At 43.7% G+C, this 16520-nt stretch overlaps 1 long non-coding RNA gene across 3 annotated transcripts; it reads left to right on the top strand.

The window, feature by feature from the left end:
• Nucleotides 1–3680: 3680 nt before the first annotated feature.
• Nucleotides 3681–14741, top strand: LOC122202161. 3 transcript variants are annotated; one of them, XR_006194498.1, is made up of 8 exons: nucleotides 3681–3802; nucleotides 4172–4323; nucleotides 4417–4627; nucleotides 5177–5264; nucleotides 5399–5953; nucleotides 9279–9444; nucleotides 11158–11227; nucleotides 14243–14741. It is a non-coding gene; the product is annotated as an uncharacterized LOC122202161 (long non-coding RNA). The 3 variants fall into 3 exon arrangements; XR_006194496.1 differs by having other exon boundaries at nucleotides 5177–5953; XR_006194497.1 differs by having other exon boundaries at nucleotides 3681–3876; nucleotides 5177–5953.
• Nucleotides 14742–16520: the final 1779 nt, after the last annotated feature.

Below are 16520 nucleotides of genomic sequence, written 5' to 3'. Positions count from 1 at the left end.
TTACAGGACGCTGTCCGCATGGCCGGGGGGCCTGCAGGGAGGGTCTCTGCGGTCTCTCGGCTCGGGGCCTGCCCCCTGCCCGGCCCGCCTCTTTGACCACCCGCACCTCTGCAGCCGGAAAGAGGGCAGCTCGTGAATCACCCCATATTTTGTATTTTTGGGGTGTACTCAAGTAGTTTAACGTAAGGGCTTCTGGGAAGCAAAAGTATTAACTAAATCATTGTGAGATGAATGTCCGCACAAAGTTTTCCTGGCAAATTCTTAGAGACTAATTTACATTCCTTTCAACACAGAAAAAGGATCTCTTTGAGCTCCACTTTTTAAAGACTTTACTTTCGGGGTTTGGACAAGAAGGAGGGGTTCGTTTTAGAAAGTGCATCGATCATTCAGGAACGTTCTCAGAACTGTCTTCATCAAGAAAGAACGAAAAATTCAAGGAAAAAAAAAACAATTACAAGGCTCTGAACCTGCTTTATAATTATGCAGACAATGCATGACTTTTATACTTGGGAAGACGTCTTCCCTAACGAGTTCAAATTTATTTTGCAAATAAGAAGTATGAAAGTAACCTTAACAGAAAGTCTGGGTAATCAGGAAAAGTACGCCACAAAGACAGCATTCTGCGTTCCAGTAAAAACGGTTACGTATACAGTTTATTCCTGTACACCAAGACGTGTTTAAGTAAAATGCTACTTAGACAGAATTCCTTTTTGAAATGTGGCCCTTCTGGTTCGAACGCTTACCTGTCGATCTCTATTTATTGCTACCGCGCGTGTGTGGTATTGAGATCCCGCGTTACGTTTTCTTTCTTTCACTAAACTCAGTGCTGGGAGAAGCTCGAGGGCACAGGAAAAGAGGCTCCTTTGGCTTGCATTTTAGGAGAGGGCGTAAATCCCTTGTAATGTATTACTTGAATCACACACTTGACATCATTTAACGCGGGCCACGTTCTCCCAGCTTGTAAGTTAATACCTGGGTGTAAGGTCAGGTCTGTGCACACTTTGTAAAACAGACCACAGAACAGCAAACAGAGTCCAAAGTGTTCCCTGCTGTCAGTCTTGGCAATGAATACGGATGGCTCAGCCACGTCAGTCAGCCCCGGCCTCATCAATCAGGCGGCGGAGGGAGCCCATCCGGGCTTTGGCACGGGCCCGCTGCCTTCCCAAGGGTGCAGGAGGGCCTTAGGACAATGATGGAGGGGACGGTTCTTCTGTGTTGTGCTCGTCCTGGATCAGATCATAAAGGCCAGAGACCCGGATAAATTCGCAGTTCCCCGAAGGCTTTGCTCACGGGTGGGTGGGCTGGGATTCAGCCTCAGTCAACTATTGACTGACACAAAAACTGTAAATGCCAACCTGTATTATTTCATTTGGGTAAGATCTGGATTGAGGGTTTTGTTACAGCCACCATGGCGGACATGCTCTTTCTTTTTCTTTCACGCAACAAATAATTCTGAATATATCAAATGTATACTAAGTTGAATTAGTACCAAACAGAATGGGAGCGTGTGGACGTGAACGAACGGACTAATAAAAAAAGAGGATAGAGGCACCTGGGGGTTCAGTCGGTTAAGCGTCCAGCTGTTCATTTCTGCTCAGGTCACGATTGCATGGTTTTGAGATCAAGCCCTCCCTCTGGCTCTGTGCCAGGCATGGAGCCTGCTTGGAGTTCTCTCTCTCCTTCTCCCTGTGCTTCTCCCTCACTCTCACTCTCTGTCTCTCTCTGAAAAAAAAAAAAAAAAAAAAAAAAGAAAGAAAGAAAGAACGAAAGAAAAGAAAAAAAATAAATGCAAGAAGATGGAGACAACATGAAAACATTACTGGAAATGGGAATCCAAGGGTGAGTGGTATTCTAGTCCCTATTGATGGGCTGGCCACCCCCACAGGGGCAGGAATCTAAGCAGGGCAGACTTGCCATGGCTCCATGATGTCTGGGGCCCAAGCTGGGAGGACCCAAAAACCTCAGGGTGACTTGAAGGCTGGGGGTCTGAATCTGACTCTGTACCTGACCTCTCCCAGCGGTTGGGACTTCCTCCCAACATGGAGACCTTGGATTTCTTGCCCTCAGGGCTCCATCACTGAGGTTGTTATTTTTTTCCTAACAGGGCTCAAGTTGCATCCTCTTTTTTGGCTGAAGCTTAGAGATCATGCAACATCATTTTCCCAATTAGAAGTAATGCCTGGGTTCAGATTTCAGGGCACCAGAATTAGAGCTCCCCCAGTAGTGGGAGGGGGTATCATGGCCAAGTTCTAGAAGCCTGGTAGGCGCAGGCGATCAAGGCACCAGGTCGTGCTGAAGGCAGAGCGCAGAGGGTCTTGAAAAGTGGACCCATTTTTTTTAGTTTATTTATTTACCTTGACACAAAGCCCTAGTGGGGGAGGGGCAGAGAGAGAGGGAGAGAGAGCATCCCAAGCAGGCTGCATGCTGTCAACTTGGAGCCTGACACAGGTCTCAATCTTACAAGCCATGAGATCACGACCTGAGCCAAACTCAAGTCAGATGCTCAACCAACCGAGTCCCCTGGGTGCCCCAAAGGCAAACCCACCTTTATAAGAAGTATCAGCACCCCCAGACTCCTGTCTATGCATGTACATCAGGGACCAGCCTTCTCCACCCAGGCGGCACAGAGGAGGGCGCTCCCTGGGGTCATTGACTGGGATGGCACCAGTCATGATTCTAGAGGCAACAGGAGGTCAGAACTGTACCCAATAGCTGATTCAGCAGGAGTCCGCAACCCAGACCACGGGGATCCATGAACTCCCGTTCATCCACTGCCGACTGATCAGCTTTCCTTTCCCAAGAGACACTGACAATGTCTATCTGAGGAAATGAGTCGGGGTAGGAGAAAAGACACATAGATGTTGACATCTGGATAGTCCTGGTGAAGCACATCCATCCATCCTCCACCACCTCAAAACAGAACCACAAGGCCACAGACTCTCCTCCATCCAGAGCCTGGAAAGACTCTCTCACTTGCCTCTCAACGATGCATGGAGACCCAGGAAGCACCAGACATTCGGAGGAAGCCGGAGACCAGAACAGACAGAGATGAAAAGAGCACGAGGTGAACGAGGCCAGGGCAGGGAGGAGGAGAAAAAGGCCCCAGGGAGACTTGCATCCACTGACCAAGAACCAGATGCTGGGAAAGTAAACATTTAAGAAACAAGAGAATACTGGGAAATTAATATATGTAATGTATAAATATGTGTATCTGTGAATTATATATAATCTACAAATATGTGTATGTTTATGTATAACGTATGAATTATACATATGTATGTGGAATTTTTTTCAAAGGATGAGAAAACAAAATTGACAAACTCATATGTTAGAACAAGAAGACTAAAAGGTAGAAAATGGGAGCAAAAAGGATGAGAAAACCGAGGATCAGTCCATGAGTTCCACTATCAGACTAATCAAAGACAAAACAGATAAATGGAGGATAAGAAATAAGAAAATCGAAGAAATCACAGAATGGTTCCAGATTCCATATGGAGACCCGTGGATCACCCAGTATAAAGAATGACAAATAAAAAAAAATTAAAAAAAAGAATGACAAATAAATAAATAAATAAATAATAAAAATATAAACCCCTCCAGAGACACCCATTGTTATGGCATCTCAGAACTCTGAGAACAAAGAGAAGATTCTAGAGCATTCCAGGTGTGGAAGTCCACGATCAGCAATGATCTTGGCAGGCTAAGAATGAGCCTGAGCAAGTGTCTGAGTAAAGTCCTTTCTTATCTACAATTCCAGTTCCACTAGACAAGGAGGGTGAAGGGAAATTAAAGACACCGTCAGGTATTTAAGATCTCTACATTTACTGAGACGCCCTCCTACAAAAGGTACCTGGAGTACTTGCTGTACAAAAACAAGTATGTGAATCAACAAAATGGAAAACCACGTTTCAGGAAATGGGACCCAATGTGGGAGGGAGGCAGAGACCACCCCAGAATCCCAGGATGGCACATGGAATGCGTCCAGGGAACAAACATTCCGGATTGGAGCAAGGAAATGGAGGGCCCCAGGGTCACGAAGGAGAAGTAGGATAATTTTTTAATGTGTTTTGAGAGGAGTTTGACAAATCTTAACAAAGTGGCACATATATGTATACATGCATACACATTTTCCTCACTTAAGATTGTTCATTTGTTTCCTTACTGAACCCAGAATAAAAGAGAACCAGAGTCCAGAGGAGCAATTTACAATCCGCTTCCCGAAATCAGCGGAAAACTCCTGACGGGAGTTCAGTTCGGCCACTCCTAAATCTGGCTATATAAATTATTCACTATATCCTACTCCTTCCATTCACCACCTTTCAGGTAATTTTACCTGGAATTTTATTTTCAGAGAGTCTGAGCAACACTTACTGAGCACAGACTCTAAGTCTACATATCGGTTGCTCTCTCGTACAGATAAGACACGGAACCCAAAGAATTCAAGGATGGTGTGCCCATGTTCACACAGTTCCTAAGCGGCAAGATGGGAATTTGAATAGAACCCGCCTGACAAAAGTCTGAATTAACGCTCTTCTCCAAAATGCCTAAATGGATGTGGTGTAGACATGTGCAGAGACAGGATGCTAGAATAAAGCCTAGAAGAACACAGATAGCGTCTGGTCTTCCGGTCAGTTTGAGTGGCTGAGACATCCTTATTTTTTAAGACACATTACGATGCTTACGTGTAGTGTTATCATTTCATTATCATGATTCATGGAGATGAGAGGGAAGTACATGCATTTCATTGGCTTTGAAGTGACAAAAATGCAGAGATATGAGAGGGAGAGAGAGATCCACACACAGAGAGAAAGAAGGAGATCCAGGTGTCGAAGCCAGTTTTCTCGTTCTTACTCTATTCCAGATTTCTTTCCTTTGAGTCGGTTCACTTAAATTTAACTTCGGCTGAGTTTAGAAAAAGGCAATGACCCGATATGCATCCAAACCATTGAGGAGTTGTAATTGTTAGAAGCAAATGTCATTCACACGGCGAAAGGGCTTCATGGGCTCTCCCTTCCTCCTCTTGTGGCCCTACGCCGTTTTCAACCCGAGTTTGTCAAAAGACCCTGACTTTTGGTCGTTTTTGGGATGGTGATTGTTTTTAGGAATTGCGGGGTTTCCTACAATTTCAAAACTTCTCAGTGTAGTTTAAAAATAATATATATTATTTCTCCATCAGAGAAAACGAGACTAGAAGAATGTGAAAGGCTGTCCTCCATGGGTTCTGTCGCTTCCCCGTGCGATCAGCCCTCCACCAGTCAACTCAGGTCGGCCATGCACAGCCCATCCCCAACCCCACATCTCTTCCCCAACCTCTGGGAACCTCTGCCCCCCAACTGTGAGCACAGGGGAGGGAGTCCAGGTGGGTACCCACCTTTGACTCTGGGCTTCCCTCCCCCAGGAGACCCAACCAGCTCTCGCTGGAATCCTGAGAGCTGGTGGGGCCAACAGCCATCCTGTGGCCCCCTGGGGGTTGAGGAAGGGCCACCATCATGGACACAGAGCTGGAAGAAAATGCCCATATGATGGAATCAGAAGCAGTGAAAGCTGAATTTAGGTTTTTGGTCCATCTGCACTCTTAGAGAGGAGCAGAGGCCTAAAGCTTTCTGAGAGTCTTCCAGAAAACAGAGCAGAGGTGAGTGCAGCCTCACCCTGTAGTGCTACATCATCCCATCTTTGAATAAAAGGAACCCTTTCCCGTGGTTCCTGTCTCCTTCGGACGCAACTCGGTCCGTCTTTCGAGCTTCCTTGTGTTCCTGTACAAAACATGCCCCTGCCTCATCTTGTGAACCAGATTCCCCCCACCTGGAATCAGCAGGGTTTCCAAGGATCCGTGCCGACTGTCCTGGGGCAGGATTGCCAGATCACAGTTCTGTTCCGAGCCTCTGCTCGCCACTGCCTGTTTGGTATAATGTGAGGACTTTTCCAGAGAACCAGAAGACAGGTACTTCTTCAGGTAAAGAACAGGCATTCATAAGAATGTTGCCAATTCAAATGTTGTATCACAGGACTTAACGTTTGGTCTCATACTTCTATTCCTTCTCTTTACTAAACATTCAATTTCCATAGCACTGATAATATTACCTATCTGTTTTATTTCACAGCACGCACAACACACACACACACACACACGCGCGCACGCACACACACACACACACACACAAAACAGTGTGGTTATATAACCAACCTGTCATACAGTGAGAGTCATTAATTCCTTTTGTATCTCATTCTAAAATACTTGGAATATTACATTTTATGAGGTTGGTGTTGTCTAACTCTTAGTGGGATGCCTTTGATTTCCTTTAATTTAATAATATGTGTTAACGCTTCCTTACAGGGTTGTAAATTTGAGAAATTCATAAATTAATCTTATTAAACTGTCCAGATTTGTGTGTTTATGAAAGCTTGTGGTTCACAGTGACAACCACTTACAGGGTCTTTCCAGAAAAAATACTTAGTATTGTCAAGGAAATAAAATGACAATTATTGAAAAAGAATAGAAAAAAAAATGATGCTGTATGAAATTTACAGTGCCAAGATGCTGTAATTGATCCTTCCAGTACACTTTGGATAAGTGAATTATCTTCCTTAGATTAAAGAAAGAAGCCAGTAAAAGGCTGGGATTTTTGGATGACTCAGTAGGATTTCCATTCTTTGCCGTAAGTATGTCCACTTGCCCACTGACCGCCTTCCAGCATAGTGCGTGGGGAGAGGTGTGTGTTCTGAACTCTTTTACTTAACCTGCCCCAACAGGATCAGTCTCCAAATCAGACTGACTCACCCCGTCCGGGGCTACTCGCCGGTCCTGGGGTATCAGACCATTGCGGAACATCCAAATACGCCAAGTACTAGCACGTGTGATCATAGGAACTCATTCCTCAGCGATAAGCGTTTTTGTTCTGATTCTCTCTTGAGTGAGCGGAAAATGTCTCTCAAATATTTAGAGATTTCAAGATCCCTGATCTTCAGGTAACAGGCAATTGGGACGTGTCCACTTTGTTGATGCACGATAGCTGATTCTTGTTTGGATTCTACCAATGTTTTTAATAAGCTTTATTCTGTGTGGATGCCATCGTCCTCGACACATTGTTCTAACATTTGGGGCTTGGCAATTACATCATGCATTTGGCCTGGAGCTTCCGAAATTAAAAATAAGGTGCGAACGAAGCTTCAGTATAATGGCTTCCTTCTGATATGTTCGGCCTGCTGTAAAATTAAGGGGCTAGCACTTTCTTCCTTCCTCCCGCATCGCCTCAAACTGTATCAGCTGTTCCTGAGTGCCCTGTAACTGTATTTCCAACAAAAATTACACAGATATTTCTGTCCAGCTACATGTCCTGCAGGGCTGTTCTGTGGTCTTCCGATCAGTAAAAATGTAATAACATTTTCACATAGTCAATATTTAATTCTGTAAAGGCAACTGGTGGTTGTAATCTAGGTTATTAACCACTCGGTGATTTATGATAGAGGGCAGACAGTGCGGTGGGGGGAGCAGTAGGAAGGTCCTCTGGTGACAATAAAAAGGTTATAAATTTCATAGCTCTGCCCAAGAAATGTATTTATATCCTATATTAAGAATAGCTTTTTATAAATTTTAATGATCCGTGTTATTAATGGAGTTGTCATCATGACTGCCTATACGAGACTGCAGTCCTTGTTTTTTTTTCTTTTACTTTTCCATCAGCTGAAGGTCTTGTGGGAAAAAAAAAGAAAGAGAGAGAGAGAGAGTGCTCTTATTAGCAATTTGCCAAAAAAATCTTCGGGAGTCATAAGCCTATCATTGTTTCCCTGGACTGCAAAGCCTGTGAGCTGTAGTTTGCATAAAGTTTTATGACCAAGGAGACATTGGGCTAATTGGATGGAGTACAGTCAGTGCTCTATCATGTTGACGAAGGCCGAGTCGAGATGCAGGAATAAAACCAGGGCCATACGAAAAAGAGAAACTTAGGTGTGGAAATGGTCCTTCTCGTTGGCTTCCTGTCCCCTCGCTGAGACCTTGTTGGGTTTCCAGCCAAACAACGAAGACACACGCACATACTCAACACGTTCGCGAGGAAACACGCATACCGCATCGTCCCCTCTCTTCCTCCCTGCCTGTCGCACGCATGCAGGATGGGAGGACTGAGTCCTGCTGGGCAGGACACAGCCTCCTGGGGGGTGAGAGGTGTTCAGCTGGTGGGATTCGGCAGCTCTTCCTTAATTCAGACACCGTTGGTTAAAACCAGAGGTTTACAAAGAAATCTTAAAGAGTCAAAGCAGATTTTGGAACGTGGTGCCCAGACGCTTCCTACAGACAACGTAACAGAGCAGGAGAACGGGCCGTTTCCGGGTATCTGTTTTTTTGTTTTTTTTTTTTATTTAAAAAAATTTTTTTTTTTAATGTTTATTTATTTTTGAGACAGAGAGAGACAGAGCATGAACAGGGGAGGGTCAGAGAGAGAGGGAGACACAGAATCTGAAACAGGCTCCAGGCTCTGAGCTGTCAGCACAGAGCCCGACGCAGGGCTTGAACTCATGGACCACGAGATCATGACCTGAGCCGAAGTCGGACGCTTAACTGACTGAGCCACCCAGGCGCCCCCCGGGTATCTGTTTTAGTGTCAATCCACCCCCGACTCTCCCACCAAAGATTATTCGGGCACAAGGAAGGCCACTGAGAGAGGAGATCTCACACAAACAGATGAGCAAGCAAAAAACTGACTTATGTGGAATTTGTGGTCATTGTTCTTTATATGAGATCCTACTTTATTTCATTATAACTGCACTCCAGTGAAATATTCAGGGGACTCATTTATTAATGACTGATTATTAAGCCGTCAATTAGTTTCTTCACATAGACAATAGAAAAAGTTCTGGAAATCTTTCTCTTGTGCTTACTGTAAATCTTGAACAGAGAAGTTAATGCCTACGTGTTTTCAACAAGAAAGATGAGATTCGAGATATTAGGAAAGACAGCGTTTGTTTTTCTAAGGTTTTCTCAGGGCAGCTTTAGGTTTAGACGGTGTTGTTTGTTTGTTTGTTTGTTTTTTCCTAACATCTTTGTCACCTGAAAGAAAATCATCATATCACCAACATGAAAGTGATTAGAATTTGACCTGTGTGTTTGATTCACTTTTCTCTTTCCCTCGTGGCTGATGTTAAATTTGAGATCAGGCATGGGAGGAGGTGTAGTTCAGACCTGCTTCCCTGTTCCTCACTCCTGCCTCACCTGTATCAGCTGTCTCATAACCTTCCACCTAATGAAGGAGAATGTTCTACCTGTTCATCGAACTTTCTCTTAGAGTCTCCTGCTCACCAGGCATGCTGCTGGCCACCAGCGCTCAGCACAAACCGTCATGTGGTCCTTCCTTTCACCCGGGTTACCAGGAAATCTGGGCTACTGGATGAGCATTCAGGCCAGCAACTGTTGTACCTGCCCATGTGTCGTCTGAGCTCACGCTCTCTTCTGTGAGTGTCCCCCAAGAATACCCACATTTAAAAGCCTGGGGGAGTAATTAAGAATTTACTGGTGACATTATGAGGGTTGAGAGAGAGGAGGGTCCACTTACACTCCCAGAGCAGTGACGGAAAGGGACACGGAGGTCTGCGGGCTCGCCGGCTATGCTGAGGCTTTGGTGGGGTCCATCATGGTTGACTTTCTTCCGAGTGGGATTCAAGCAGACTTGTTCTAATTTTCCCTCCGTAATCCTTGACCACCACACCATTCCCACTCTGCAAAATGTCTTTTCCTTTTCACTTAAGTCTGAATTCCATGAGTAGCCAGGACTTGTGTGTTGAACCTCCAGTCCAAATTCGTTTCTCAGGCCATCCCACCTAACACACAAGTCACTGTCTATAAGGATGCCCTTGGAAGGCCTGTCTTGGCATGCCCCGAAAGAATGGAATTTCTGTAGTGCTGTTCACCATGACCTGTATGCAAGGCAGCCTTTATAAGGAACCTCCTGCCCAACTGCTATCAGACTGATTCTCTGCTACCTTACCCATCGCATGCCCAGGGTGAACCAATCCCACAAGACTGCAAAGACCCCTTCACAGGGTCGCCTTACTTCCTGGGCTGAACTAGCACGTCTATGGGATCACGTGCAACAGTTACTAACTTGAACTTGAAGCCGGAAAAATGGGTAGGGAAATCAAGAGTGCCAACTTAGAAATAGTTAGAATGGCTTAGAATATTCTTAGAATAGCTCAGAAATGCTATAGGTGTGGCTCACGTGGGGGTCTGCCTCATGAGGTACGTGAGGATGTTCCTTGGTCGATCTAGCTGTTGAGGAATAGGGGAAATCCTCTTTTCCTCATCTGGGAGGGGTAAAAGCTATTTAACTAGTTATGAGATTTGGGTTTCAGATCCTTTCCTCTCCCCCGGAATGATGAAGAGGCTATGTGATCTAAAACATTTTAAGATTTAATTGAAATAGTCCATTATGCTGAAAAAGATACTACAACCACTTCTTTCAGCCACCATACACAGTCTGTGTTTAATTATTAAAGCCAATGTGGCAAAATGATAACCATATCTGTACATATAAACATGTCTGAGTAAAATATACCCTGTCACAATTATTACTTTTATTAGCTATTGCCTTTGTTACACCGGGCTCAATTATTTCCCCTGAGTCAGTTAACAAGAGCTCCTGATTATCGGCTGGCAGGCAAAGACCAGATTTCTCTCACCAATACTCAATCTTCCGAGAGCATATATTCCCAACAAAAATCCAATCAAGATGGATGTGTGCCTCCTATGCCTCTAATCTCACTTGGTCTAGAACCCTTGCCTAGTTCCTCCCCCGACCCCGACTTTCCAACGTCACAAACCGGTTGTGGAACACCTGTGTCCTGTCTTGTGTGTTTCCACAAGGTGCCATTTAACTTGTGACTCTATCCCCTTTATTCTCCATGATAAGCCAGTAGCTACTTGCCAGCCACGTGCTTCACGTTGTACCACACTGGGCACGTAATCCTGGTGAGCAGCCATTGCCAACAATGCCAGTCTTGAAGGTTTTAACGGACTGATCTCGTCACTGCAAATCCACTTTTCTTTCATTGGCCACTCACTAGGAATGGTTTTGGTATCCACTGACCAGTTTTGTCTACAACAATTTGCTTTTGGGAGGTTTACAGCATAGTGATTTTTTAATACCTCCATTCTTTTTTATTTCTTAGATGGCGCTCTTTCATAAACAGTTTTCCTGCCTCAACTGGGGTATAGACTACAAATGTGTCAAGATCCCTGGTGAGTGCTTTACCTTTGATTATCAATTGTCATAGCAGGGTTTCAGTGTAATGGTAGACCCCCTCAGTGGACCAATGAGTTCCCCTCCTCTCTTCTGTTTACTTTCCTCATATACTATGGTTCCAAAGATTTTTTTTTAGCATTGATTTGCATTTATTAGGGCTCTTGGTGCCAAAATCATTCTCATTTGGCGGTTGGTCATCCCCTTCGTCTTGCTTCAGCAGATGATATGCTGGCATTAGTCTTTCTGGAACAAGATACCCCGGCTTGTTTTGTAAATTGCCTGCCTCACACCTAAAATTATCCATTTCTTCAAGAAGTCCTGGTTCTGTTTCCTGGGCTGGTTTTAGAAACCGAGATGTAGATGCAAGGTATGGCTGTGGCACGTGGGCGTCATAGGTTCTAGAACTTTCAGTGTACAGAAAGTAGTCAATATTACAAATGAAATTATGAGCATGTATTAATATTTTCTACGGTAATTTAGGTTGACAATATTTTTATTGATGTCTTGGATTTTATTTTGGTAACTTTTTTTCCCTTTAAACTGACAGTTGTGGTTTCTAATATTAGTATAGTAGCTTGTCTGCTTTATCCAAAATATATTACATAGTTTGAAAAATCATGTCCCGTTGTTAACATGCTCAGTTGATCCAGTGAGTGAGATTTAAAATACTCTTGATTCCCTTGTTGTCCTTACAATGAGCTCCATTGAAAATGAAGGTGGTTGCACAGTGTTCGAATGGCATTTGGACCTCTTCTTTTCTTTGAATGGTTATGTCGCCAGTCAGACATGTTATTGGGCTTAGATATTTCAGTTTGTTTCCACTGGGGATATTTTTCCCCCTCTTTTTGCTTTAATTTGTGGACTGTCATACATGCCTGTCGCTTAAATAATAAAGCTGTATAAAGAGGGATACTCAGACAGTCCTCACATATGAAATGATCTTCTCCAGCCACGTCCCCTAGCTTCTGGTTTATCATCCCAATGCTTCTCCTGAGCTTTCACAGATGCTAGAAATCACTAGATTATACTGTTCTTGTATTCTGATTTTTCATTATTGTCAATACCAGAGTGGAAACTTTAGGTAGCGGTCAAGAGTTAAGACCTTGGAGTCAGACAGTCTTGGCTTGAGCCCTATTTTACCATTTACAAGCCTGGATTCCCAAACTCTCTGAGCCTCAGTTCCTTCTCTGTAAGTTGAGGACAATAATACTTATCACCCTGGGTTGTTTTGATTATCAAGTGAATTAATTTTTGGAAGTATTTAGAAAAGTCTCTGGGATCTGGTGAATACTCAATACGATAAGCCGATATTACCCTAACACAGTGTTTCTCAACCGGGATGGATGAGGGACAATTTTGCCCTTGAGCAGACACTTGGCAAAATCTGAAAACAATTTCAGTTGTCACGGCTGGGGGGGGCGGGGAGAGGGGTGCCACTAGTGCCCAGTGCATAGAAGACTGGGACGCTGACACAGGATGAAACCCCCCAACTAAGATTTATGTGGCCAAAAATACCAGTAGTGCTAACATTTGGTGGGTCACAAAGTGACTCATTTCTGCAGAATATTAAAATAAATAAAATAATAATAATTTCAACAAATACAGATGGTTTTCATAAAATTTTCACTCAACAAAAAGTAACTACCTAATAAAAACATAATGATTCCCTTTTCTTGACTCATTTGTTTATCTATATTAGAGAAGATACTTTAACCGCCCCCCCCCATCTGACAAGAGTCACTGACGGTTCCTCCCTGTGTCTTTCAGACTGCACCGCCATGAGAATATTATTCTGAATATCTCCTTTATTAAAAATAGGACCCAAATCCTTCTTCTTAGAAAAGTAACTTTGCAAACAGTTGGTCGCACAGAATTTGCTTCAAATGCGCTTCCAGAATTCGCATCCAAAAAGTTCGTCGCCCAGAATTCGCTTCAACGTCAGAGGGAGACGTACGTGTGGAATAAAGAACAGGGGATATAAATTTTCCATGTGTTCCCAAAGCCACGGTCATAGTTTCACGAATCCAATTACTTAGCAAAAAGGCCAACAATTAGAGAATGAGGTTAGGGTTCTATTCCATGGAAATGGGCAGGAAAACACTAGCCTCTCACATTACACACTTCAAAAAGTTATTTCAACTCTTTGAATTTATTTTTTTTTAAATAATGTTTTTCTACATATTCCAAGGATTAGAAAATGTTATATTTTTAAGAGAAAAAGATTGGCAAGCCTATAAAAGACTTATTTCTTCGAAGTGTTTAGGATTAATATGATGGGCAGGAACAATCTGAGTTTCAGTGTAAAAATACCAGAATTCAGATTTCAGGGTGAATGAAGACTCTTGAACACCCCAAACCACGACATAATGTAGTTTTTACGTCCCACGGGAGAGAACTGTCATGTTGATGGTAGTGTCCAGGAAGCTGTGTCAGTTGAAAGAGCTACAATTTTGGAACTAGGTCTGTGCTCAAGGGGTAGACTTTCTAGATTCCAGCTGTGTGGCCTCGAGCCAGTCATATAAACTGCTTTGAGCTTGGATTTCTTTATAGGTAGTATGGAGAACACCCTACCGATTCTTTGTCCACATGAGTCACTAGCCTGAGGAACACATCCGGGACAGAAACATGCATATAGTTGGTGCTCAAATAAACACTAGTTTCTTTCCTATAGCAAAACAGAAACAGACTACAGTTATCGTCCATAACACAAAGATTCCCATATAGCGCAAAGATTCCCATATAGCGCAAAGATTCCTATATGCTGCATCGCAGGCATCCCCAGATTATCACCAGGAGGACTTAAATGCATTAAATGAGGCATGGCTCAACTATAAGAGGCAAGGTGTGCAGAGTTCAGGAACCTCACCCCTCCCCATGGTTCATTGACCTCTGAAGTTGGGTGTCATACCTTAGTGTGCATATATAGTTAGCATAGGCTCGATACGCTATTTATTAAATTCATGTTGTGATGTTGTAAAAACTGTATGGAATGAATTTATTATGTCTTTAAGAAATCTAATGCTCAGGGGGAGTGCAACAAATTTCCACCACGTCAAGAAACAGAGATGATACAGTCCCGGAATCCGCATCCCAAAGTGTCTCCAGAAGATCGTTCTTTACAAGGAAACACTCCGCATATCGGGACAGATGACCGAGCAGAGCTCTGTGAAGGGTAGAGTCGGGTGCAGATCCGTAAGGACTCTACACAGGTCAAGAAGAACGAAGGCAGACCTGACTGCCTGCTGAAGCGGTCACCTGGCAAGGGCACGTGAAGGTGGCATACCACGGGGTGAGGGAAGCTCTGGAACCAGGCATTGACTCTGACCCACAAGCCCCCGACTTTGAATAGGAAGACCAAGTACAAAGACGTAAGAAATGAGATGCTACTCACGATCTCTAAGGCTTTCTTGTGCCACACTGGACACTGATGTCTTGTGTTTGGAAAAGTTGTAAAAACGGTGGGAAGTGAAATTTTTGATCTTTCAACCAAGAAGTTACAAAATATGTTCAATCTATTATACAATGATAAAAATCTCAGAATGGAAATTAAATTCAATGGGAACTCATGCAGCTGTCAGGAACGTTTTTGTTTGTAAATCCCATCCTTGTTTCACTTTGGAAACTCTTGTTTTCTATAATTTGGAACATGAATTTAAATATTTAAATATGCAACGCAATACATACTAAAACATCCACAGATATTTCAATATGATTTCCATTCACGGTAGCAGCAGGCCACTGTTAATTAGGAAACCTTTTCTTCACTCTATCCTTGGTCTGGGATGCCCATTAGGAATCCCCGGGGCGAACAGTATTTCATCAACTGTGAGGGCAAAGCCACTAGGGAAAAACTCCAGAATGACTGTCAAAAGAAAGAATCACAAAATTCCTTCAAAAAAAGTGAACATGATGCCTCAAACACTCCCGTGTTTTATTATTTTTTAAAAGTTTTTAATGTTTATTTATTTTTGAGAGAGAGAGAGAACATGAGTGGGAGAGGGGCAGAGAGAGGGAGACACAGAATCAGAAGCAGGATCCAGGCTCTGAGCTGTCAGCACAGAGCTCGATACAGGGCTCAAACTCATGAACCGTGAGATCATGACATGAGCTGGTCGGACGCTTAACCAACTGAGCGACCCAGGCACCCCAACTCCTGTGTTTTCTAGTGCGTGTGCTACCATATCCATTCCCAAAGCAGGAAAACGGCCCCTTCCCAGCTATGGAGCATGGACGTTGTGTGCCTATGTCTGCCACATCCATGGTGGAGACAGAGCGGTGTCTGTGTCATTTCCCTCCGTGACGTGAGTTTTGTGAATTGCTTTGTGTTTGTGTTTCCTGGTGGGCATGTTTTCCAACTGGACTCTGGGTTCTTGGGGGTCCATGAAAGGTCTCTGCTTCCTCTAAACCCCCAGAGAGTGCCTAGTCAATAGTTTCCAAGCCCTATATGTTTAGTACCACGTTTTATCTTACTGATTCAAAATAAATTCTTACGGAAGGTAGCTGATTCCATTTTCCAATAAGGGAAACATTTTTGTTTTAGCCAGGTCAGTTGATGGGAATATTATCCCAGCCGCACTTGTCTCCTTACCTATAGGACCGAATTACAGGACGACCTATGCTTCCTTGCCACCTGGACCGTGCTGTCCCGTGCCTACCACGCGCCTTATAAATATTTGTTGATTTCATTTGCGCTTCTGGTAAATATACGTTCAAGGCTGGAATAATTTATATGCACAAACGTGAACAGGCTTCAGCATGGAAAACAAATTGCAGAGAAAAATGAAAATAAACATGACGTAGACAGATTTTAACCAGAGAGTTTAAAGTGCACAGTAAGTAGCAATCCGTCGCCGTCATCGCTGGTATGACATTTCTTGGGAGGTCAGGAGGGGCTCACATACAGGAATAATATTTGCCTTCCGTCCAGTTGAAGGTTCTGAACAAAACACTCAAGATCTGGAATTGGGCAGTGTGCCAGCACTACTGGTGAGTTTCAACTTTCTTATAAAATCTGTTCACAGGGAAAGGTAGCAAATAACTCAATGCCACTCCTAAAATGTGCACTCAGCAGCTCAATCCAGGGTTTTAATTAATGCCTCATACGTGCTCGCCTACAAAGGGGGAGCTACCTGGCATCCCAGCAATTTGCTCTGCAAGGCTGGCAACGGAAGGTTGCTTATCTGGCAGGAAACCTGCAAACAAAGGGCCGTTGGTCAACATAGCCTTATAGCCAGAAAGATCACACTCCCACGATGTGTGTATTTCACCCATCGACACCAGATAGTTTTC

The sequence above is a fragment of the Panthera leo genome, chromosome A1, assembly GCF_018350215.1.
Source record: "Panthera leo isolate Ple1 chromosome A1, P.leo_Ple1_pat1.1, whole genome shotgun sequence".
NCBI classification, from domain to species: Eukaryota; Metazoa; Chordata; class Mammalia; order Carnivora; family Felidae; genus Panthera; species Panthera leo.
This window is presented reverse-complemented; position numbering and strand designations above follow the sequence as displayed.